The sequence below is a fragment of the Pipistrellus kuhlii genome, unplaced genomic scaffold, assembly GCF_014108245.1.
Source record: "Pipistrellus kuhlii isolate mPipKuh1 unplaced genomic scaffold, mPipKuh1.p scaffold_m20_p_14, whole genome shotgun sequence".
Lineage (NCBI taxonomy): Eukaryota > Metazoa > Chordata > Mammalia > Chiroptera > Vespertilionidae > Pipistrellus > Pipistrellus kuhlii.
The window spans coordinates 24,727,999-24,753,227 of NW_023425449.1; the positions used below are offsets into that span (position 1 = coordinate 24,727,999).

The 25,229-nt window shown below is 43.4% G+C and overlaps 1 protein-coding gene across 6 annotated transcripts in view; it reads left to right on the forward strand.

Moving 5' to 3' along the window:
• LYN (LYN proto-oncogene, Src family tyrosine kinase) overlaps positions 1 to 25,229 on the forward strand; it is an 82,879-nt gene that overhangs the window by 20,509 nt on the left and 37,141 nt on the right. The window contains exon 1 of one of the 6 annotated variants that reach the window (XM_045581418.1): positions 24,588 to 24,605. The exons of 4 other annotated variants lie outside the window; for them this stretch is intronic. The gene's annotated coding sequence lies outside the window, so the exon portion shown is untranslated. Of the gene's footprint in view, positions 1 to 24,587; positions 24,606 to 25,229 lie in introns of those variants that run through there. One more of the 6 variants, XM_045581420.1, reaches the window with a different exon arrangement.

A 25,229-nucleotide genomic window follows, 5' to 3' on the forward strand; every position in this document is an offset into this window, starting at 1 on the left:
TGAGGGTGCCTTTTTTTTAAGGAAATAAATGAAATGAACTCCCATTCAAACTCCAGCTCACTCAGAGATGTGAGTCCTCCTGCTTGTGGGGATCGAGCCCTGAGGAAACCAGTGACCCTGTCCGAGGGGTATTTTCCTCTTTTTAAGAGTGTTGGTCCGAGGACTAAAGGGTCTCAGGTTCGATGCCCAGACAAGGGCACATACCTCAGTTGCAGGTTCGATCCCCCGGCCCTGTACAGGGGTATATGGGAGGCAGCTAATCAATGTGTCTCACTCACATCTAAGTTTTTTTCTCTCTCTCTCTCTCTCCTTCCCTTCCACTCTCTGAAAAGCAATGGAAAAAATATCCTTGGGTCAGGATTTTAATTAATTAATTAGTTAATTAATTAACTAATAATAAGGCTGACAACACTGACATGCTGGTCAGGATGTGGGGAGACACTGCTGCAGGAAACCCTTTAGCGGTTCCTTATAAAATTCAGCTTACATCTACCTGATCTCTTAGCAGTTCCATCCCTAGGTATTTACACACATTAAAAAAAAAAAAAGAGAGAAAAGAATATGTCCACAGAAAGATGTGTACAATGATGTATATAACAGCTTTTTTCATAATAAACTTTTTAAAAATCCCTGGAAATGTCTCCAATATTCATTACCAGATGAGTTGTTTAATACATTTGGATGATATATTCATCAAATAAGGCACTACCCAGTAAAAAAAAAAAAAAAAAAAAAAAAAAAAAAAAAAAAAAAAAAAAAAAAAAAAAAAAAAAAAGGACACTGATACATGCAACAACTAGTTGAATTCCAACACATTATAGTAAGTGAAACAAGTCAGACGATGAAAACACATACTGTATGATTTCATGTGTATGAAGTTCAAGAACAGTGATTGCAGGGAGGGGTGGCTTAGGAAGGGACCCAGAGGACTGTGGAGGTGATAGGAATGTTCTTTCTGTATGTTGTTTTGGAAGGAGGAGATGTGGGTGTAGACACAGATCAAAACCGATCTCACAACATTTAAGAGCTGTGTATTTCACACTGTACATTTTTTATGGTGGTTAATCAAAATTTATTTTTTTTTCATTTTTTCTAAATTGTGGATATATATATATATATATATATATATATATATATATGACATTTACCAACTTGACCATTTTTAAGTGCACTGTGGCATTGTACATCCCCATCGTTGTGCAGCCCTCACTGCCCTCCATCTCCAGAACACTGCATATACATTTTACCTCAAGTAGAAACACAAAGTAGCTCAGTTGGTTAGAGTGTCATCCTAATACACCAAGGTTGCAGGTTCGATCTCCAGTCAGGGCACACACAAGAAGCAACCAATGACTGCATAAATCATAAATAAGTGGAACAACAAATTGATGTTTCTCTCCCCACTTCCTCTCTCTCTCTCAAATCAATAAATAAAAGTTTTAAAAACAAAACTAAAAATAATGTCACAGGGTGAGGTCCAATGAATCTGTGACTGAGGCATTAACCTTGTGTGTACATGAATTCAGCCAACCCTGACACTCAGGCTGTCTGCTTTTCTCAGGGCCCTGAAGCTTGTCTAACTTGCCTCTGTTGTGGCACCGGTCACATCTCATCACTGTGAGCACCTGCCTGTTTCTCCCACTGTGCTCTATCCTCCCTAGGGCAGAGACTGCCTTGCTCATCCTTGTTTTCCGGGCATCCATGTTGGGCTTTCATGAAAACATGCTGAACACCAAGTGGTCCCTGTGTCCGAACTTGGCTTGGCACATTTCCAAGTTTTTCCTAAAGAAAATAGGTGCCCATAGTTTTAGAACTATATCTGTAAAATGGTAAAAGAAACTATGGGACAATTTAGAGCCCCAAAATGGGGAGCTTTTAGTAGGACTTCCTAGAACTATCTCCTTCTATCTAACATGCATGTGGTGTCTCTTTTCTTCTTTCCTGCTGGAGTCAGCATATGGATTCCCACCACCCACCCTATGACTTAGACTCTTGACTTCCTCCTGTGCCTGTGGTTTCCTGTCCCGCCTTCTAATGGTCTATCTAAAGGAGACCAAAGGGCCTGGATGACCACAGCAAATATTTCACTCTCCTTGCAGCTCAGAGAAGTTGAAACCAAAACTTCACACTTTTCTTCCTCAGAAACCCCACAATTCCAAGGAATAAGGACGATGGGGAAATATTAATAGCGGGAGGGGTTATCGTATATTGCTGTTGACAGACATGGCCTTACTGCTTGTTAGATGGTTCACAGATGTTCCAAGGGCAGCCCCTTGCTCCTCTCCTAAGCCTGAGAGTCAAAAATAGAGTTCTATGTGATAACAGCTTCCATTTCCTGATGAACAAGTTGTACCATTTTTAATTGCACATTCCTGTTAGACTGTTTTTCAGTCTAATTTTATGCATTTCCTTCACAATAAGGCTACCAGCTTCTATCAAAAAGACTGTTTTGCTTACTGTTCAAAAGCCCTTGCTTTCAGCCTCTCTTGTGATTTCCGTCTTGTTCAGTTGAATTTAGCTGATGGCATCTCTGCTTTTCATACAATTTATTTCAACACCTTGGTCTTTTGGATTTCTACTAAGCGTTTAAAATCACAAGTTTAAAATGCAATGAAACACTCAAGTAACCGCACCAACCAACACGGCTGCTGATGGCTCTGAGCTGGAGGGAGAAGGCGGGCAGCAACACTGTGCCACAGATGGGAATGGGAATTCACTGCTTGATGGGAAAAATTCTGAATTGGGTACAGGCAAGGTTGTTGAAGGATGTCAACATATTCTTGTCAAAGTCGGATATGCACAAGTGAAGAAGACGCCTTAGAATTTAAGGAAATCTCGTTTTACAGATGGGATACACTTCATTCATTCTTGAGCAAATAGACATTGAGGGCCTGGTAAATGCCAGGTGTGATTCTAGGTGCTTCTGGAGACAGTGAACAGGAGCCAAGTCTTTGCTCTAATGGTGCATGCATGGCCAGTGGGACAAAAATACGGTGTAGTGATAAACACCTTCAGGATGGATGAAGGGCCCTGGGGGAAATAAGACTAAGTCAGTGGTCGGCAAACTCATTAGTCAACAGAGCCAAACATCAACAGTACAATGATTGAAATTTCGTTTGAGAGCCAAATTTTTAAAACTTAAACTTCTTCTAATGCCACTTCTTCAACATAGACTCGCCCAGACCATAGTATTTTGTGGAAGAGCCACACTCAAGGGGCCAAAGAGCCGAATGTGGCTTGTGAGCCGCAGTTTGCCGACCATGGGGCTAAGTCCTGGGACAGAGGGCATGTGGCTGATGGGGGACGCTCCTTTAGCTAAGCCGGTGGGGCAGGGCAGGGTAGTGTCTTAGCTGTGATCTTCATGATGTGGGCGACAAGGAGAGGGGGAGGGTTCTCGGCAGAGGGACAGCACGGGCAAAGGTCCTGAGGTGGGGATGAGTGTGGGGGTCTGCAGAGAAGGCTCCCGGGCTGCAGCCGGAGGGTGGGCAGGGTTGGAGAGGCAAGCAGAAGGCGGTCTCCACCCTTCTCCACTCAAGGCCCTAAAGACGGTGGAAAAGAACTTACATTTTATTCTCCATTCTGAAGAAAGCTGTGAGAGGGTTTTAATTAATGACATTTCAGTTGTGTGGGAGAGCATGGGGATAGGTAGGGTTGCCAGAATTGGCAAATAAAAATGTAGGATGTGCCCTGGCCAGTGTTGCTCTGTGGTTAGAGTGTCACCTGGCATACCAAAGGGCCAGATTCTCAATTCCTGGTCTAAGGTAAACACCTGGGTTGCAGCCTCAATTCCTGGCTACAAATGTGTGTGACTCACATAAGGATTCTAATTCAGGGTCTGCCTCATGCAGGGCCCAATAACCTGTATTTTTAATAAATACCCGGTCATTCTTGTGAACTAGCAAACCTGGAAAACACTGGAATGAAAGGATTGAAGGTGTGGTGGAAAGGATTGAAGGAGTAATTGTTGAATTCTAACTCTATTGAAGGTATGAGCAAAGGTGCCTTTTGAGAGGCTGGAGAAGAAATGGCACATGAATTATTTTATCAGTTAAAGAATTCAGCAACGTTGTCGAGTGTCTTCAAAGGGGCTTGGCAGTGTCCTGGGCACTGACGACACTGAGTGGACTGAGATGCGAACAGTGCTGGGCCTGAGGCAGGTGGGGGCGTGGAAGGCAGGGTGTGCAGTCATTGAGGACAGTTTTTCACGCAGGACGTGGTGTTTGAAGAGGGTTATCTGGAACCGGAAGGAGGCTGTTTATTGGGAGGGGGATTCCAGGAAGAAAGCAAGGGCAATGGCGTGGGGGAGGGAGGAGGGGCTGAGGGTGTTGGGTTTCCGTGGTCTGTAGGATGGGTTGGAATGAGGTGAGCGGCTTATAAAACCAGGGAGGGAGGCTATTGTGAAGGGAGTTACTTGCCAAGTTGATCGTGTGAGGAACGAGGAAATGAGTGCAGAGAGAGTTGTTGTTTTTGGAAAGATAACTGGGGCAGCTCATGCTGGTTGGAGAGTGGGCGTTGGGGGGGAGGAGAGAAGACAGGGAGAGAGGGGGAGAGAGAGAGAGAGAGAGAGAGAGAGAGAGAGAGAGAGAGAGAGAGAGAGAGAGAGAGAGAGAGAATGGTGATGTTCAGAGAGAGAGAGAATGGTAACGGATAATGTTCCAGGTCAGAGAGATTTCAGTGCAGCTCAGGTGAGGCAGTGGAAGCGTCCTGAAGCAAGTCCTTGGGAATGAGAGGTGGATTGTGATTATTCAGGCACAAATCCTGAGGAGGATGGGGGGTGGACACTGAATGTATCCTCAGGAGTGCAACCTGCTGCCCTCTAAAAGCATGTTATCTATTTATCATAAAACTAGAGGCCCGATGCACAAAATTTGTGCCAAGGGCTCGGCCCTCGCCGCAGCCTTGGTGTCGTCTGGAAAGCCGTTTGGCTGTCCGGTCTAACTAGCATATTACCTCTTTATTATTATAGATATGCTGAGACAGCCCCATACACTAGAATTCGAATGTTCCCTTAGCGTGAGAGAGAGGAAGAAAAGGAGGGACTGTTTCTCTTTGCTAGTGTGAGCCGTGGGCAGTTCCTTTAGCGTTCGGTTGTGATTAAGTGGGTGGATCAAGCTGATGACCAGAGTCCTGGTGAGACCACAGCGGTTCTGGCCACTTGAGTGCACTCCGTTACCGCTCCCCCCCCCCCCCCCCCCCGGGACCTTTCTCAGAGGCCTCCAGTCCCAATATTTTGGTGAAAATCCAGACAGCAGAGTCACCACGGTGGCTGTGTTTTTTTTGTGCGTGTGTGCCTCCTCCCACCACCAGCCTCACTCTCCCAGACGTGAGAAAATACCACACAGAACACAATTCAGCACATTTGCTACTTGGTAAAGCAAGAACGATCAAGGAAGTTGCTGTCCTTTTAACTCCCTGTCCCTGCTCATTTTGTTTGCCAAGTTTCAAAGGCAGAAAAGGTGAATGATGCCAACGGATCGGTTTCAAGTGGGATTCGGGGCCGGCTAACCTAGAATTGGCCTGAGGTTTCACCTGCTTTGAATTAGGATAATGCAATAGTGTCCAGTTAGACTGGAAGAGTACAAATGGGCCTGTTAATTAGATGAAAAAGTTCCATGTTATAACGCTTATCATATTAACCGTGGGTTGATGACGGAGGCCGCACTCCATCTTAAAGCCTTATCTGTTGTTATCTGTTCTTCCCTTTGAAATGTGTCTTCTGGTTGTGATTGCCCTCACGCAATCACATTGCAGCTGCCCCATCTCCCTAGGAGTGGGTGCTGCTTGCTTTCGTAGCATGCACTGTTCTTTGCCTGATCTTTTGTGAATGTTACATACTGCAATTGCAGGTATCCTCAAGCTTCTGGCATGCAAATTTGATTATGTTAACAATAGCGCATTTAAATATATTTTATTAAATTCATATCTTTTGCAAATTGATACGTCTGTGAAAACAGAACCAAACACTGAAGGATTTGAGGTTCTAGACTAAGATTCTGAAGGCTGGGGTTCTGTTTTTTCACTTCACTGTGTCTGTGTTGCTAGACCCTGTCTGCTCCATAAAATAAGGAGGTTGGACAGGTTCCTCAGGGGCTCTACAACCTTTGCCGGCAGAGGAATCCCTGGCGAGTTTTCTGGAACCCAGAATTGCTGGTTTCACTGCAGAAAGTGTGATTCTGCAAGTTTGGGTGGGGCCTGAGAATTCACATCTCTAGTCCGTTCCCAGGAGATGTTGAGGCTGCTGGCCTAGATGACCTCTTACGGATTCTCTGGCTCAAACATTTTGATGGTGTTTGTCTCTAAAGCATTAAGAGGGGACATGTAACATTTCCCGCACCGATGTGTATATCTGCCCAGTGGTGCCCTCAACCTCCTCATTCCAGCTGGCAAAGACCCTACACCCTGGCCCCAAGCTCACCTTGACCAGCTTGTCCCAGCCACAGGACAGGATAATGGGATTGCTGCTGTTGGGTGAGAAACGGACACAAGATATCCTTACTCCTACACTCTCCTTTCAGTCTCACCCCTGTGGTCCTGTTTCTCTGTCCCAACAGCTCACCCACCCACTGAGAAATCCTCTATCTGTCGGCCTGTGAAGGCAGGTCACTCCCCACTCACAGTGTGGAGCCAGTCTGGAGTGGGTATTGGTGGACCGTGGTCCCCACTTTCACTATTCAGGCTGAAGTGGGCACTCTTGTCTACCCCAAGACTCCCGAGCTGCAAAGGGTGCTGACCCCAGAGCATGCAGCCCAACTCTGGCTCCATTGTGCACAGCCTCTGTCACCCTGGAGATGTTGCCTTACCTCTCTAAGCCTCAACTTTCTCATCTGTTAAATGGGGATGATATGGTAACTGAAGGACTGTTGTAAGGATCGAATGAAACAGTCTATCTAGAATGCTTGACACAACACCAGGTACATAGAAAGTGTTAAGTAGATGTTAGTTTTTATCAGCTAATATTATCAGGGCAACGTTTGAATTGGAAAGCAAGTTCAACATGGATTAGAGATGATGATGCTTCTTACTCCAGTCCATTAAAACTTACTTTGATAATAATTGAATTCTCCCTACTTCAAAAGAATGTGAAGTAGTACTGCCAAAAGGGAAAAAACAAACAAACCCAGAAAAGGGATTATTATTTCTCAAATAACAGAATAGATATTCAATAAGTATATACTTACAGTACAAGCTCTGACACGCATATTTTTATATTACCCTCTGAAATCACAGTTAATGCTATCATAACTGATTTATTTCAAAGGATAGTCATTCTTTTCTCTTTGTTTTTGGCAGTCCACAAAATAATGCTATAAAATCGGTGTATCTCAGATTCAGGAAAACATAGAACTTTGAGTAAGTCAATTTGGTAGTTATACTTTATGGTAAATTATTTCTTACGATAGTCCTATTTTTTAACCAAGACTTCAGGAAGAAATTTATTAAGTTGATCACTGGTTAAAGAAGTAGTGGTTTTAAAGAAACATTCATTTTATTTTTATGAGAAAGGGAACATTGGAGAGACATATTAGGGGTGTTCAACAGTAATGTGCTTTTAATGTCAGTAAATTGGAATTGATGATGTTGGTTCCCATTGTACACAGATACACAGTCTGATCTTCTCATTTAAAAATAGTGCTTCTCAGGCTAAGCCTTCTACTTGTGGACTCTGTTAGTAACCGTGGGTGACAGGAAGATTCAGGCCTGATTTCTAAACATGATGCCACTCTGGAAGGGTGATGGAGACATATTTATATCCGCGGGCAGCCGGCTGTGGACCGTTACACTGAAACAATTGTTCTCGATGGGTATCCTGTCTTTGATGGTGATTCCTGAACCAGATGTAAAGGAAGATATAAATCCCTCCTCATGTCCTGAATGTCACAGTGTCCCCACCTCTGAGAGAAAAGCACAGCCTGACCTCCAGCTGGCTCTAAATGTGGGACTGCGAACACAGTCCTTCAGACTGTGCAGAATAAATGCTGCCTTAAGCTGGGTGTGAGTGAGTGAGTGTGTGTGTGTGTATGTGTGTGGAGAAATTTCTCCATCAGGTGGAGAAATTATAGAAAGGTTTCTGTTCATTTGGAGTATGACTGAAATCAGGGAGAGTTATGATTTGGAAACTACTCTTTAAAAGTTCTTATATATTGATACATTGATAATATTTTGTCAAACTTGAAGTTGAGGGAATGAGGAAGGAGAAGCTGATGCTAACAAGCTGGTGGTATGAACTCAGAAAAGGAGGAGAGGAAGAGTTCCCGAACTAGTGGCACACTGGGTGATTCTCCTCCGTTAACACAAAGATATAGTGTCCGGACACCTCCAGTGTCACTCTTGTTCAACAAGCGAAAAGGATTGCGGAGTCGCAGACATGTAGAATTTGAGCTGGAAGACATGGATATTTTGCTTGGCTCGTTTGTTTTCCAAGCGATGAGAAGACGTAGGCCCGGAAAAAGCTAAGGAATGTGTTTGGGATACTCAGTGGTGGAAACGGTAATAGATTCCTCCGGATTACCTGATTTGTCAAATATGACTACATATCGATAAATAAGACTAATCTAAACCAAATAACTTGCATTAGTTGATGTTTCCTTGGTTTCCATGGAAACCTCCTCTGACTAGCTTAAGCAAAAAATGGGGAATTATGGAAAGGAAGCTGAGGGATTGCACAAAATTGCCCAGAATGACAGGAAGAGCTGAGCAAGCAAAACTGCAGCGGGAAGGAACCCGGGTGGTCTGGGGCCGCAGTGGCTCGCGGGTCTGCCGCTGATGCTGCCTCGGCTCAGCCCTCTCGCCAGTCTGTCTCTGACCCCAATGTGGGTGAGCGTGGCTGTTTTCTTCCCCTCTCCCCCTCCTGACACCCTGCTTTTCCTTCACTGCTTCCCCCACCGCCTAAAAGGTACTTGTTTAGGTGTGGAGATTTTAAAACACTGATGCCCAGGCCTAACCCCCAGAAATTCTGACTCAACTGGTTTGTAGTAGAACCAGGGTACGTGTATTTTCCTTAACAGCCCCCAGCTCGTTCTGATGTGCAGCCAGGGTGAAGGATCATGGCTTTCTAGATTGCTAGAGCGAATACAGAATGTAGGCCTACTGCCGGTGCAGCTGAACATGTGTTTAAGAACATTAAGAATGAAAGACCTGGGAAGGATTGTTAAGGAATAATAAGGCATTTGTAGGGCACTACATGTAAGTGATATGGACAAGAGCCCTTCCAGACCGAGTGCTCGCTCTGCATCCTGAGTGTATTGCTTCAGTTCGTCCTGAGGTAGCAATTTCCTCATCTTCCACATGAGTCCACTGAGGGATGAGATGACTTCCCAAAGTCAAGGAGTAGCCTGGGACTCAAGCTTAGCCCAGGCCCACAGTTCTTTGACAAACACCGCTTGATTCGCTCAGAATCTCACCCGGGTTCCCTCGTGGGGCCAGGCAGGGGCTGTGGCGAGGCTTCTGCACCTGCCTGGAAGTTCAGACCAGGGGAGGTGGCTTTCATGGGAACAGATGACATTAGTGAGACGTTCCTGACTGAGACTGTTGAGTGCCGGGGATGATACCGTGGGAGAACACACGCTTAGCAGAAATGCGAGGCAAGAAAGAGGATCTCCGTTATTGCAAGGAAAGCAGAATTTGCTGGCGTTCCCGGCTGGTTAACGGATATGTGAAGAATGTGTGTGAGATTCTGAACTAAAAGAGAGTAGGAACTAAAGGGGGAAATGAAATGTTGATTTTTGTCATTTTAGGAAACAGATATAATTCGGGGTTTGCACTTTTAGAGTTTCGGTGAGAGGAATGGGAAGCATAACTCTGAGGGATCTGTTCATATAGTACTTTTTATACAAATAATGGAATAGAATAAGCTCCACTGAGGAGACCAGGAAACCTCTCCTCTGTCAGCATGATTTGGAAACAAATTGCTTTCTCTCTTTAAAAAAAAATATATTTTATTGATTTTTTACAGAGAGGAAAGAAGAGGGATAGAGAGCTAGAAACGTCAAGGAGAGAGAAACATTGACCAGCTGCCTCCTGCACACTCCCCATCGGGGATGTGCCCACAACCAATGTACATGCCCTTGACTGGAATCGAACCTGGGACCATAGACTGATGCTCTATCCACTGAGCCAAACCGGTTTCGGCAACAAATTGCTTTAAAAAAAAATCTTTTTTTTAACATTATTGTTGAAAGTATTACAGCTGTTTTTTTTTGTTTGTTTGTTTGTTTTCCCATTGACCCCCCCCCCTCCTCCCTGCACCCACCTCTCCCAGGCGTTCCTTACACCATTGCCAATGTCTAGGAAGCAAATTGCTTTTAACACGAGGGATGGATGCAGGCCCCTGCAGAGTCTTGAAGAAAGAATCTGTAATCCTTTTGGGCTTCACCCCATTAGGCAAATTTAGCTTCCTGGTTTCAGAAAGAGAAAACACACCCAGAGAAAGAGAAGCCCAGGTCTGTGGGAACAAGGGACTTCCTCCTCCGGGGCTGCTTGAAAACCCTCTCTGCCAGCCCGGAGTCCCCGAGTCCCCTTCCTGCCAGCGTGAGGCCGCTACGGAGGCGGCCAAGAGGCCAAGGGGGAATGGGGAGAGGGAATGTACCAGTTTGGACAAGTAACTGGATGCACACTGGCTAAGGTGTGAGGCTTGGGACAGGGGTCCGAAGGCCAAACAGCTGGTTAAAGGCAGCTTTGTAATTCTGGGTTGTGTCCTCATTCTGCTCCTCTGTCTCCTTTGTCCTTCAATCTAAAATGCCTTGGGGCCAAAAAATAACCCTCCCCCCCCCCCCCCCCGCCCTTTCTTTTAAATTCTCACTTGAGAATATGTTTTTATTGATGAGAGAGAGAGAGAGAACAAGAGAGAGAGAGAGAGAGAGAGAGAGAGAGAGAGAGAGAGAGAGAGAGAGATCAATGTGAAAGAGAAACATCAGTTGGCTGCCTCCTATATGTGCCCCGACTGGGGATCGAACCCTCAACCTAAGTACGTGCCCTGACTGGGAACCAAATCTGCAACCTTTTTGGTGTATAGGTTGACACTCCAACTGACTGAGCCACGTGGCCAGGGCCAAAAAAAAATAGAATTCTTAAATTTTTACTCGGTGACACAATCAGAGAAAAAAAAAGTCCAAGCCAATTGAAAAAGAAATACCTGCAAATGGTACAGAACTGGTTTCTCTGCCAAAATGGGGGATTTAGCAGACTAATTGAGCCCAGTGTGAGCAGGGGAATGGTTTGAAATCTGGGCCACTTAACTCTCAGTAAAGCAAAGGGAGGGCTCTAATTGAGGTGCAGATCGGGGAGTTCATCAGAAAGTATCTGGGGTGCTTTCGTTGTTAGTAGAATCCATACTCATAAAGCCTTCTCTGCAATCCTGATTTAACAGTTCTGTTTGTGTAAAAGGTCATACGAGCCTTTCTTCACTGAGGTATGATAATATCACTGCAATCCGGCTCTCCTTGTTTTGGGGGACAGGGAGGGAAAACAGGAAGTAACATTGTTCACTTGTTGTGAGAGAAGCATTGAACACATGCTATTTCATTTAATCCCCACGGTAACGCTTGAAGGAGGGGTATTATCAACATTTGTCAGATGAGTAAAATGAAGTTTAAGTAACTTGCTGATGTTTCTAAGGCTAATAATAAATAGAGGAACCAGATTGCACTCAGATTTCCTCATCCTGAAGCCCTTTGCTACTTAATGCCAGGAAAATTATTTTTTTTTTAAGTAGAGATTTTTAGCCCAACTTCTTAAAATGATTACAGATTCTCAATTAATGGGGACATTTTGGTTGTTGTCATGGTCTAGATATGTCTAAAACCATTTTGGGAACTGACATTTACTGATCATCTATTATTATAAACCAGATAGATGTGGATAATGAAAAAAACAAAACGAAAAAACAATGGGGCCGAAACCGGTTTGGCTCAGTGGTAGAACGTTGGTCTGCAGACTGAAAGGTCCCAAGTTCGATTCCGGTCAAGGGCATGTACATTGGTTGCGGGCACATCCCTGGTAGGGGGTGTGCAAGAGGCAGCTGGTCAATGTTTCTCTCTCATTGACATTTCTAGCTCTCTCTCTCCCTTCCTCTTGTAAAAAATCAATAAAATATATATTTTTAAAAACAAAACAAAACAAAAACAAAAAACAATGGGTCCTACTTATAGAATGGCTTCTGGTTGCAAAGTATAGTCAATGGGATTTCTAAGTTCAACTTTAATTCAACAAATGGTGTTTAATTGCTGACTTGGTAGCTTGGTGGTGGTTCTGTGTATGTTTCAGTGTGGAAGCAGGGTGGTCTACAAGGCGGTAGAATAGAAAAGTGCCTACCCTCCAGGAGTTTGCCGTCTAGTTGAGGAGAGAGCCTTATGCACATTAACAGACAGACAATTCAAGAGTTGCGTAATGACATAAAGCAGTGCTGAGAGAGATGTTCTGGGGCTTGTAGCTACATTCCATATAGATTGCAGGAAGAAGAAGCCAGAGGGAGAGAAGGCTGTAGGTGGTGGGAGACCTGGCAAGATGGGGTGTGATTAGGCTAGGGAGGGTAGGTAGATTTGCCTCAGTGGGTAGGAGCCAAGACGCAAAGGCAGGATGCTGCTGCCCTGTCAATAAATACAAATATCTGTCCATGACAGGAACTGTCCTTTGGGTGTAACATAAGTGAGGTGGCGAGGCAGACTAGGACCAAGCTCTGAGGGGCTGTGGCTGGCAAGTTGAATATTTGAGAATTTTGTTTCTTTGGCAATGCAGTGATATTTAGAGGTGATGGTATAATAGTAATAATAGTGCCTAACATTTATTGAGCCTTTATCATACTGGATAATCTATCCAACAAATGAATAGTTGTAGGACATCTATAGGTACAAAATACTGTTCTCTGTCCTGGCACTACAACAGTGTACAGAACTGACAAAAATCTCTGCTCACAATCACATGGGGACAGGTGATGAAATAGGTCTTGTAATGTGTTGTAATCTAAATTCTCGTAACAATGCTGTGGAGAAATAGACTTAGAGAAGTGATCAGAAGGGAATGAATGAAGGGACATCATGGTGTTTGAGCTTGGTTCTTTGTATAGTCATGTGTTAACTCATTTAATTCACTAAATAATAGAAGGCAGTCTTTGGAGATTTTTTTAACGTAAAGGGACATGAGGAAAATATAATTCACAATGTTGAGCAAAGAGTAGGGGAAAGACTGATGCTCTAGGGCCATGGCTGTCAAACTGCGGCTCACAAGCCACATGTGGCTCTTTGGCCCCTTGAGTGTGGCTCTTCCACAAAATACCATGGCCTGGGCGAATCTATTTTGAAGAAGTGGCATTACAAAAAGTTTAAGTTAAAAAAATTTGGCTCTCAAAAGAAATTTCAATCATTGTACTGTTGATATTTGGTTCTGTTGACTAATGAGTTTACCAACCACTGCCCTAGGGACGAGCTAGGAGGCAACTGTAACAACCTAGAATAGTGACATGTAAAGTGGATCTTTCAGTAAACAGTATCATGTAGGGTTTGGTAGAGAGAGACATATTTAAGGGGGAAAACATCAGAATACACTTTATCTGGTCTGTGCCTCTTCTTAAGCCTAGAAACTAAACATTGTGAAACTGATGGTGTGATGGAGAGTTGATTCTAATGAATGAAATGTGATGTAGATGTCACAAAGATGACAGAGGTTTTGAGCCTTGGTTGACTAGAATGGTGAGGAAAATGATAAATTTTCACTGAGAAAACTAAATTCAACAGGTTATCTGTCATTCTGCTTGAGTGATTTAAAATTTAAGGAGCCCCTTGAGTTTTTAGCAAAGGCCAGCTTAGGCGTACCCTAATTAAGTTAATAACAATGTACCTACCTATATAGTTTAAGTTTAAAAAATTGGGCTCTATAAAGAAATTTTAATCGTTGTACTGTTGATATTTGGCTCTGTTGACTAACGAATTTGCCGACCACTGCATTAGGTAGTTAGGTTCAAACAACTTCATACATATTTGTTATAACAGCTTAGTACCATTTGAAAAGATAATACACATGCATTGAAAGCAAAAAAGTACATACATATATATTGTGATTTATTCTTAAATGACCACGGCTAATGTGATGTGTATACTTGTGTCATGCAACTTCTCAACTCTTGGATTCATATTTGAACACTAGCATCCTCACTTTCTATTCCATATTTATCTTCACCTGATACCTACTTGGTTTTTATCACAGCAACTATAGAAAACCTGGCTTTGTACAAGTCTGAGGTTGTTGATAGGAATACAACAGGATGTGATATTAAAACATTGAGAGGGTAGTTATCCTGATGTCTGATAGATGTCATGGCGTTTCCCTTGAAATTTGGAAATGTCCCCAGGCACTTCTGTGAATTTGCTGGGGTGCCTTGGCATGCAGTTTGGGAAGCGCAGTGCAGGTCTGTTCTCTACCATCTCTTTATCTTCTCCTCAATCTTATGACACTTCTCGGCCATCCCTATGCTAAGAAAGTAACTTTGGACCCAGCCTTTGCTTCCTGTTTCCTTTTTCACTTTTACACTCACTCCTGGGTTAAGTTTGAAGTGACCCAACCCACTTCTCCTATCTAACCCTAACTTGATTTAAGACACTCCTTTGTCTTCAACCCCAGTCCAGAGAATGGTTTTCAGTTCTCATTCTAGCTTGTGTCTTTGTGTTTAAAGTCTTGACCCTGTTGACCGCTGGTCTTCCAGGTTAGAATCACTGCCTGGCTTTTAACCATCATACTTCTTACCACAAGCTCATGTAGGTGCCAGGCTGGGGAAGAAGGGCTTTCTATGCCTTGATCTCCCTTGGATACATTTAAGCTCTACTATCGCTCCGTGGGAATGAGTGCTATTACCCCGTTCATGTCTGAGGAAGCTGCAGCTGCTGTAACAGCAAGGATCACAGCAGGACAGAACCATCTAGAAGTTGCTGTCTCCCAGTGAATGGGAACATGGAAGAGGCCACTCTGGGTGGGGGTGACTGGTTATAAGCGGCTCATTGTGTTTGGTTTTTAATTTTACAACTATGTTTTTGTAAAAGTAAAACATGGTGGCTTGTTGTCAATATTTTGGCAATGGAAATGAGAAAAATAAAACCTGACTCATTGTGGAAGCATAGAAGTGTTTTATTTTAATTTTGGTTTAATTTGATCTTAACATTCCTTTCCAAACTTTTTCTTCAAATGTAATCATAATGTATATGAAGCTTTTTATCTTGCCTTGTAAAAATTGCATTATAAACACCTTTTATTTAGTTACATAGTTCTTTTAGCTACCCTGAAAATATTAATTCTTACCACTTTCAAGGTGAGACGTGCACATAACTTAAAAACCAAAACAACTAAAAAGCGTCAACATATCTACCTTCCTCGCTGCCCAACCCAGTTTTACTTACTAGATCCAGCCACTTTCATAACCTCATTGCCAACAGCTCTACAGTGGTCTTTGAATGGTACCATGAAGCGTATGTACCTGCTGCCATATTATTTTTTATTTAATTGACTTATGGAACAATGGTTGAGAGTGGTGGTTCTACAGAATTACTAAGTGATGATACAATCCTGTTCATATGTAGATGTCTGTGTGTAAACTCAGGGCTACATTAGTGGATGTATGTTGTCGTGCCATTTTAGAAAGCCTAATCTAATTGTACTTTGCACTTATTGTAAATGGCTATACGTGTAGTGTTAGGAATAATGACTTTATCATTAAACATCAATAGATTGCTCCTGCTCTTACCAGTTATTTTCCTAAGCTAAAATGGTGTAAGTTTGGGAATTAGGTTAAGAAGATTTAAGGAAATCCCAGTGTGTTTTACATCATAAGTATTAAAGCAGAGCAGGCAATAGCCTGCCTTTGGTAACTGTAAAGAATACTGGGTGTTAAGGAGGAACACGTTATATGGATGTGGGCAACTTTTCTCAGCGGAAATAATACTTTAAGGCAATAGCCTTTTCAAAATTGAGGATCTGTTTTAGCAAAAGGCAAAACTTTTGTCCAATCTGAAGAGAAACCAGAGTATATCTGTTTTCTGAAATACTGACTCAAAAGTATGTGGACCAGTGCCTATTCTGTCACAATATACTTTTTAAAGAATGAATAGACTTCATTTTGTAGAGCAGTGTTAGATTTACAGAAAAATCGAGTGGAAAGTACAGAGAGTTTCCCATATGGCACTCACCAACCCACCCCAGTTTCCCCTGATTAATAACATCTTGCATTATTAGTGCGGTACATCTGTTACAATTGATGAGCCAATACATTATTATTAACTAAAGTTCACAGTTTTCGGTAGGGTTCACTCTTCGTGTTGTATACATTCTGTGGGTTTTGACCACTGATTAGGGACATGTATCCACCGTGACAGAATACAGACTAGCTCACTGCCCTAAAAATCTCCTGTGCTCCAGCTCATCATCCCTGCCTCCCTCCCTCCTCTTGAACTCTTGGCAACCACTGATCTTTTCGCTGTCTCTATCATTTTGTGGCTTGCCTTTTCATTTTCTTAACTGTCTTTTACAAAGCAAAAGTTTTTAATTTTAATGAAATCTAACTTACCAATTTTTCTTCATGGATCATTCTTTTGGTGCCATATCTAAAAAGTCATTTACATTTTCTCCTATGTTGTCTTCTAAAAGTTTTATAGTTTTGCATTTTACATGTAGATAAGGTATCCATTTTGAGTTGATTTTCATTTAAAAAAAATCTCATTCATAATTTTTGTGGCTGTCCAATATTTTCAGCACCATTTGTTGAAAAGACTACTCTTTCTCCACCTAATTAACTATGCTTTCTTATTAAAAATCAATTGACTACATTTCTGCGGGTCTATATCTGAGCTATCTGTTCACCATATATTTCTAAATGAGGAGCTTTTGTTGTTACCCTTAGTGAAAATAAAGTCTTTTAGTAACTAATTTTTTCTTTTGGCTGCCTTGGGCTTCATTTCACTTTTTCCTGGTTTCATAATAGTTTCTCTGATATTCTGGAAAGTTATGAAAAACTGACAACTCAGAAAGTGGGACATCAATCCATAATTATATACATTTTTCAATATGGGTGGCTGTGATCATTGATCATAAAAATAGGAGGCTAGAAAAATGTTGGGGGTTTAGCGCACTTCTTGGTGGGCTGTACATAAGTTATTAGACGCCACGATTAATGTCCTCTCTGGTCCTTTAAGCGACACATTGCCCTGTGACGCATAAGTTTCCGTGAGCTCATCTTGTTTTCATAGTGTTCCCTTTTATTGTTAAGAGAAACAAACCCCAAAAACCCCCACTGTTTCAGCAATCCCCCATTTTCTTCCTCTGTGTGAAATTGCTCAACTAAGAGTTATGCAAATGGGTTCAGCCATGTGGGAGAGGCTCCTTACTATACCCTGAGCCAGGGGAATAGCACCCATATTTTTGCTGTATTTGCTGTCAGTTATGCACTTGTCATAAGTTCAGGGCCCCGGCCTTCTCTGTTGCTACTCAGGCCCTTTCTCACTTCACTCCAGCCATTCTCAGCTCCTTTTCTGCCCATCGCCTCATTCCAATTATGGGCCCTTGGCACAGCCTGTTTCTTCTACCTCGAACTGCCTCCCCTTAGACCTCTACTCTGCTAGGACTCACGGAGAAAGGGGCTGGTAGGTATCAATTGGACCTGCCTCTCATGGCTTCTGAAGCTGCCACCTCCTGAGACACCAGGCAGAGCCCTGCCGTCCCTCCAGAGCACACAGCACCTCTTGAGCACCCAGCATTTTTCCTTACGTCTGGGAAAAATCTCCATGACTTGTCAACTTCCATTTCATTTGCTTTTATTTTTATTTTTTACATATATTTTGTTGATTTTTTACAGAGAAGAAGGAAGAGGGATAGAGAGCTAGAAACATCGATGAGAGAGAAACATCGCCCAGCTACCTCTTGCACACCCCCTACCAGGGATGTGCTCACAACCAATGTACATGCCCTTGACCCGAATCGAACCTGGGACCCTTTAGTCAGCAGACCGACACCTGACACTCTATCCACTGAGCCAAACCGGTTTTGGCTTCATTTTCTTTTAAATTCTTAGCAAGGACTATGGCTCCACCTGCATCTTCTCCAAGTTCTTCACTCCCACAGAGTATTAGAGTGTGAAGGACCTTAAATCGTGCATTCAGATTCTCTTATTTTGTTTAAAAGTTTTCAAACATGATTTGAATTTTTACGCAAGTTTATGTATCTACATGCACAAATACATGTGTTTATATACTACATGTTCTATATGTGTATAACAAAAATATGTTATAGGGCAGTTGTACATATGTAATTTATACATATATACAAAATGAAAAATGTCTTTTAAAATTTTAAAGTAAGAATAACTAAACATATTACCTGATGTTCTTTAACTTTGACATATAAATATATTGTAGGAAAATTTTAAACTTTGGAAAGGCAAAACCAGAAATACCTGCAATACCATCACCTTTAGATGAACATTATATTTTAGGCTATTTCTTCTTAGACTTTTTCTACACATTTATATATTTTTCCCCTCACAAAAATGCTACCATATGTACCATTTTTAAACTTTTATTTCACTTAGATATATTCTAAATATCTTTTATGTCAATAAATATATATAAATATTTTAATGACTATAAAGTGTTCTTTTTTATGGTGAAATGTTATATTTTTTATTGAATTTATACTGGTTAACAAAATTATACAGGTTCAGGTGCACAATTTCATAACACATCATCTGTGCATTGTATTGTATGTTCATCCTAAGACAAGTCTCCTTACATCACCATTTATCCCCCCTATTCACTTCTCCACTTTTCCCTACCCACCTGCTCCCAGCAATTACCACACTGTTGTCTCTGTCCATGAGGTATTTTCCTCTCTCTCTCTCTCTCTCTTTTTTTTTTTTTATCAATTCCTCCACCCCACACCCCACCAGCAACCTCCATTTCCACCTTACAGCTTTCAGCCTGCTCTCTCTGAGTGCCTCTATTTTCCTTATTAGTTCATTTTCTTCATTAGATTCCACATATGAGTGAAATCATATGGTACTTGTCTTCTCTGACTGGCTTCTTTTACTTAGATCAGTTTTCTAAAAGCCATTTTCCTGAAGGCCAATTTGATAAATGTAACAAAATTTCCAATTTACCAGAAGACTTATTTCTTTAATATTATTTCTATTTTTTTTAAAAAACTGTGCATTATTTTAAATATATATTTTCATTGATTTCAGAGGAGAAGGGAGAGACAGAAACATCAATGATGAAAGAGAATCAAACTAATTTCTAAAAATTCTTCAACCCTGGCCCTGGCGGGTGTAGCTCGGTTGGTTGGGTGTTGTCACATGTCCAGAAAGGTGGCTGGTCAGGTGACATATCCAGGTTTTGGGCTCAATCCCTGATAGAGAGCAAGCAGGAGACAGCCAATTGATGTTTCACTCTCACATTGATGCTTCTCTCTCTCCCTTAGGGAGGGCTTTCTGTTAGAGGATGGTCAAGTAAGAAAGCTAGGGTTTGGAGCCAGGACAGACTTGGGTCACCAGCTTACCAACTGTATCAACAATGGCTTTCTGAGGGCTTCATAGAGGAAAAATATCAAGAATGTTTGAAAATGATTACCATAGTAAGTGAGGGGGAAATCATAGTTGCCTTTGAAAATTCCTTTTCAAAGGAATTTAGGAAAATTGACCAAAATAAAATACAACTACTTAAGCTCAGGATTGATGGAGTTGTTTGTGGAGCTGAGTTTGGCCACTCTCTTCTCTTCCACCCTCTGAGGACATCAGGGAGGCTGTTCTGACCCCCTCTTCTGTGATAGAATGTTTGGGGAAACATGGCAGCTCTCTCATCGACTTTGCTTCTCTAAACAAGTCTTTAAAATTTCATTCTTGAAAGTGAGAAGGAACACAATCGGGGGTTTCTGGCTGGGTGGGCAAAGTAAATCTCTGGAGCTAACAGCTGGTCCTGGAATGGAAGTACGAAAACTGGAGGACGTTATTTTAGGGATGAATTCCTCGGAGTGATCCTTGAACCAAACTTAACCTACTTTCGAAGCTCAGATCACTTGTTTGGGATTATTACCATCTGCTTGTCTGTCCTTGGGGCTTCCTCACTTTTTCTCTTGACTTTCTAATTCAAAAAACTCCTTTGGAAAATTAAAAAACAAAACAAAAACAAAAAACTCCTTCGGGAATGGAGCTCACTCCACACAGAGGTTGCAAGGCCTTGGGCAGCTTTGAAGCTGATAGACCAAGTTCACCTAAGACAGTGGTTCTCAACCTTTCTAATGCCGTGACCCTTTAATACAGTTCCTCATGTGGTGGTCACCCCCCAACCATAAGATTATTTTCGTTGCTACTTTATAACTGTTTTCAATGTTCTTAGGCGACCCTGCTAGCGATGTAGAGAACCGCTGCTGTAGAGCCTAAGACCATCGGAAAACAGAGATACTTACATTACAATTCATGAACAGTAGAAAAATTACAGTTAATGAATTAGCAAAAAAATAATAATAATTGTATGGTTGGAGGTCACCACAACTGTATTAAAGTATCACGGCATTAGGAAGATTGAGAACCACTGACCTAAGACCTTCCATGACCTGTACAGGTTTATCTCTGGGTTTTGCGTTCCTCCTCTGTGCCAAGCACAAAGTAGACAATTGCCTGCTCCTCCCTTTTCTCCCCTCTCCCCTTTTGTCTCCTTCCCCCACAGACTTTTCTGGTTAGTCCAGAGTGACCACTTGTATTTTAAGATCAGGCCAGAGAAGGCCAGTAACAGGAGAAAGACTTCAGGAAACCCTCTTCCCCTCCCCCCAATGAATTGCCTTTGGATGAAAAGTTCACTTGTTGCTGGGAAAACTCAACGCAAATTAAAGTATTTGTTTTGGGCAGTTGTGGTGAAGTGTTTTTTTGTTTTTGTTTTTGTTTTCTAAGTTTTTGTTTCTTTTTGGCGGCTGCTGTAATAAGGACAGAAAATGCCTAAGTCATAATAAAAACAAAACGTGGCCCTGGCCAGGTGGCTCAGTTGGTTGGGTGTCATCCCATACACCAAAAGGTTGCAGGTTCTCTTCCTGGTCAGGGCACATACCTAGATTTTTATTTAACTATTACCATTATTAACCCAAAGTTTCCACATATAATGTCCCTTTATGTACTGTTACAAAACATGAAGGCATTGTCAACTGCATCACCCACAGCACTTTATGTGGAGTCTATAAGAAACCTTACAATTCGCCCTAGTCAGCTTGGCTCAATGGATAGAGTCTCGGCCTGCAGATTGAAGAGTTATGGGTTAAATTCCGGTCAAGGGCACATGCCCGGGTTGTGAGCCCAATCCCCCATAGGGGGTGTGCAATCTAGGGGGTGTGCAGGAGGCAGCCGACCAATGGTTCTTTCTCATCGTTGATGTTTCTATCTCTCTGGCCCTCTCCCTTCTGTTCTGAAATCAATAAAAAAAAAAAAAATTTTTTTTTAAAGAAAAGAAACCTTACAATTCTTCTGCAGGGCCTCACTTTCCCGTCTATCCCTCCCTCCTCCCCCCACCCCTCCCTGCCATGAGGTCCCGTGACTCCCGCTGGCCTCTGGTCCTTCCTGTTAGGAACTTGCCACAGCCTATCTGGTACCCACTTTGCTACCACATTTGCACTGTCCTCTCTTCCTTGGCTTGGGTTTTCTGTTTTCATTTTATTCATTTATCACTGTCTTTTTATGTTTTCCCCCAAAAGCATTGCAAATCCTTTTAAGAAAGAAGCAGGCTATAACTATAATCTCTTTATTTACTGTCATTAATAAGCAGATAAATGACCAGCTTCTAAAGAGCCATCATATAAGAAGGAAAAAAAGAGAGAAGAGACCTTAGGCTTAAAGTCGTGTGTGAGTCCCAACGCCACCCTCACTAGTGCGCCGCTGTGACTCTGGGCCAGACTTCCCATCTCTTTATACCTCAGTTTACGCCTCTGTAAAGTGCGGTTAATGAATCCTGGTTCACATGACTTCTTTGAGGATTAAATGAGATGCTCAGAGAATGATAACCGTTTAATTAAAAAGCACCAAGGTGTGAATCATTATAAAGTGTAGCTCATATCACTTGCAAACATGGAACCCGTGTCTCAGTTTCTTTTGGGGCTGCGTTGTGTCCCACACTTTTCCAGCACCTGTCCCACAGCATAAGAAGCCGCACCACCTGGAGGCGGTCAGCAGCGCCTCTCGGCCTGAGCAGCAGCGCTGCCTGTGGAGCCGTGTTGAGTTGTTTTCATCTACAACACATGCCTCTGGCTCTCAGGTGTCCCTGGTGATGAGGGAGGGAAAACATGAACGAAGGATAAGGAAGTGATAGTCCATGGACTGTCAACACCGCTCTCCAATCCACTGCTTTTTATTTTCATTCTTCATCTTTCTTTCCAGGGCCACTGCCCTGAGGATCTTCGTCATCTCTCTGTCTGGACCCTCCCATCCCACACCTCCACCTCCACCCCCAGAGGCCTTGATTATGGCGTCTCCACTCTAGCCCTCCCACCTCCTTCTTCCCACAGAGTCCTCTCCCTGAAGTACAGATGCGTGCATGTCCTTTCCCCAGTTAGAAACCTCTCCACAGCTACAAATAAAGGCCACACTACTGACAGGACACAAAAGTAAAACCCTGTACAACACTTTTTTGACCTCATCTTCTGCCTTCTCTCACACACACACACACACACACACACACACACACACGCACGCGCGCGCGCGCACTACGGGGATGTCTAACACTTTGAAAAAGTTTTTTGCAGAGAGTTGTTTATAATATCCCCTGATTGCACCTCCTCCAACCTTTTATTTTGAAAACTTCAAATCGGCAGAAAACAATGAAAGAATATTCTCACTTAAATTCATGAATTTTTTATTATTTTGCCACATTTGTCCCCTCTTTTTCCTCCATGCCCCTCTGCTTTTTTTTTTCTCCTTCTTCTTCATTTTGACTGGAGTGTTGAAAGTTGCAGACCCCCTGAGCCTTCATGCCCACACACCTGGCATGCATCGCCAGAGATGTGGACACTTCCCTCAATGCCACGACCACACCTATAAAACACACAGTCCCCTAATATCATGTGCAAACGTTTTCAGATTTCCCCAATTATCCCAGCACGTATAACCCCTCCTTCCCCCGGATTCATTCCACGTTCACACATTTTGTCCCTTGAGTCTCTCTTAACATGGAATAGCTCCACCCCATCCCTTCACCTGTATGTTTTGAAGTATCCAGACCAGTCGTCTTTAGCACACGTTGAGGATTTTTTATTTTGTTCCTCTAACCTCTGTGTTTCCTATAAACTAGAAGTTAGTTCTAGAGGTCTCTGTCTCTCTGTCTCTTTTAAAATAACAACTGCCCGGGAAGGGGCCTTTCCCTTCCCCTTCCCCACCTTTGGCGAGGGGGGCCCGGGGGCCAGGTAGGAAGCCCCACGGGCAGCACCCAGAGCGGCTCCATCCATTCTTTAATGTTCCCAGAGCCCGTGCTCAGAGCAGGCCCTGTGTAGGGGCTGGGAGCTGACCAGAAATAAGCCACCATGTAATGGCATGTAGTTTGTAATAAGAAAGATAACTAATTTATGAGGCATTGGCAGAGGGGTGATCTTTTCAATCAGGTGGTTGGTGAAGATCTGTCTGCCATCCTTATAGAGAACTTGAAACAGGAGAGAACTGGAGAGGGAGAGGACAAGGGAAGGGGGAGGGGAGGGGGAGGGAGATGAGGCACCTGTGGGGGAAGTGGAGGGGCAGCCCAGGCTTGGTGAGGTTCCTGTGTCTGCTTGCCCCACCTACCCACCAGGACTCACCCTCCCCTGACTCCCCACCCCCTTCCCTGAGGTCACTGTGTGCCTGGAGGCCTGCGCTGGGAGGCCTCTTCCATACTGCACCATATCCCCTCATGTAACCAGCACCGATTTACAGCTGATTTTAAACACTGCTCTTTTTTTTGGGGGGGGGGGGGTGTAGGGGGGTTGAGGGAGGAGTTGGGACTAGTGAAAAAAACTCACCTGTTTTTACCCATCAACTCTAAAACTCCTCTCGCTTATTTCCAAATCAACTTTAAAACCCATGCTCATGTCAGAGACTTTAGCATATGAAAAATACGTGCTGTTTTGAGTTAAAGAAGTACTTGCTTCCCCTTTATTTTAGGAACTACAGCTCAGTAGTTTCAGAAAGAGGCGTGGCTGTTCTGTGGAGGCTCCACCTCAGGATGAAACGATAAACAAGCCCCAGGGCCACCTGGAAGCCTGCGGGACAAGATGGCACCCGTGAGCTGCGGCCACAGGGCAAGCAGGTGGCGGTTCAGAGAGGGGCTCTCGAGATTGCTTAGAACAGTCCCCCCCCCCCCCCCCCCGGAGGCATTCCCTACCGTGTGCCACTCCGCCTTCCCCAAACTCTAAATCATCTCTCTCCCTCTCTGACATTCTTGGCGGTGATCCCGACACTGCCGGGCTTCAGAATGACACAGGTCACACGGGAGAGCCCGGCCCCCACGGAGCCTCCGGAGAACTTCCTGGAGAGTGTCCAGGGAATCTGCTCTGTGGGGTCCCAGGGTCCAGGGGATGCTGGTGAGCATAGGATGTTCAGATGAAGCTCATAACAGATTTGACCAGGAGGCTATACTGTAAGGCAAGATTCATAGCGGATTTCAGTTTTTTAAAAACATCTTTAAGTGCCCAGGGTACTTGATGGGGTGCTCTATATATTCCTAGTGGCAGTTGAATAAACGAATAAAAGACATTAGTGTTTAGAAGCAGGGTTATGTCCCTCTGCACTGGCCAAGCACAACCCCCTCTGGCCACAGGTCTTCCTCCGGAGTCTTCAGCACGGTCATGGCCTGCTGATGCCCTCCTTTGTGACTGTAGCTCTGCCATCTCTCCTGGTTTCCGCAGTCACGCATCTTACTGGGAAGCTTACTGGGTTGGATCATTTGGATGTTCCTACAAAGTGTCTTTTCTCCTATGCCTGTGTCTCCTCTCTGTTTCCCGTGTTGGTGAAGGCCCCCGCCATTTTCCCAAGCCACCTTCATTTGGGGCCAGAGTCCATGCATTCTACCTCTTAGTCATGCTTGCCTGCGAAGCCTCGAGCCTCTTACTCACCTTACATGTTGTGTCACTCATCCTGGGGATGGAAGGGTGAGGAGGCAAACAAACTCCTCAACATTGCCCCTGAGGTGTGCCTCCCTCTTCTCTGCAGCCCAAGTCCTGGCCTTGCCCATCGTCCCGTTGGTGTGGGGGGTCCACATTAT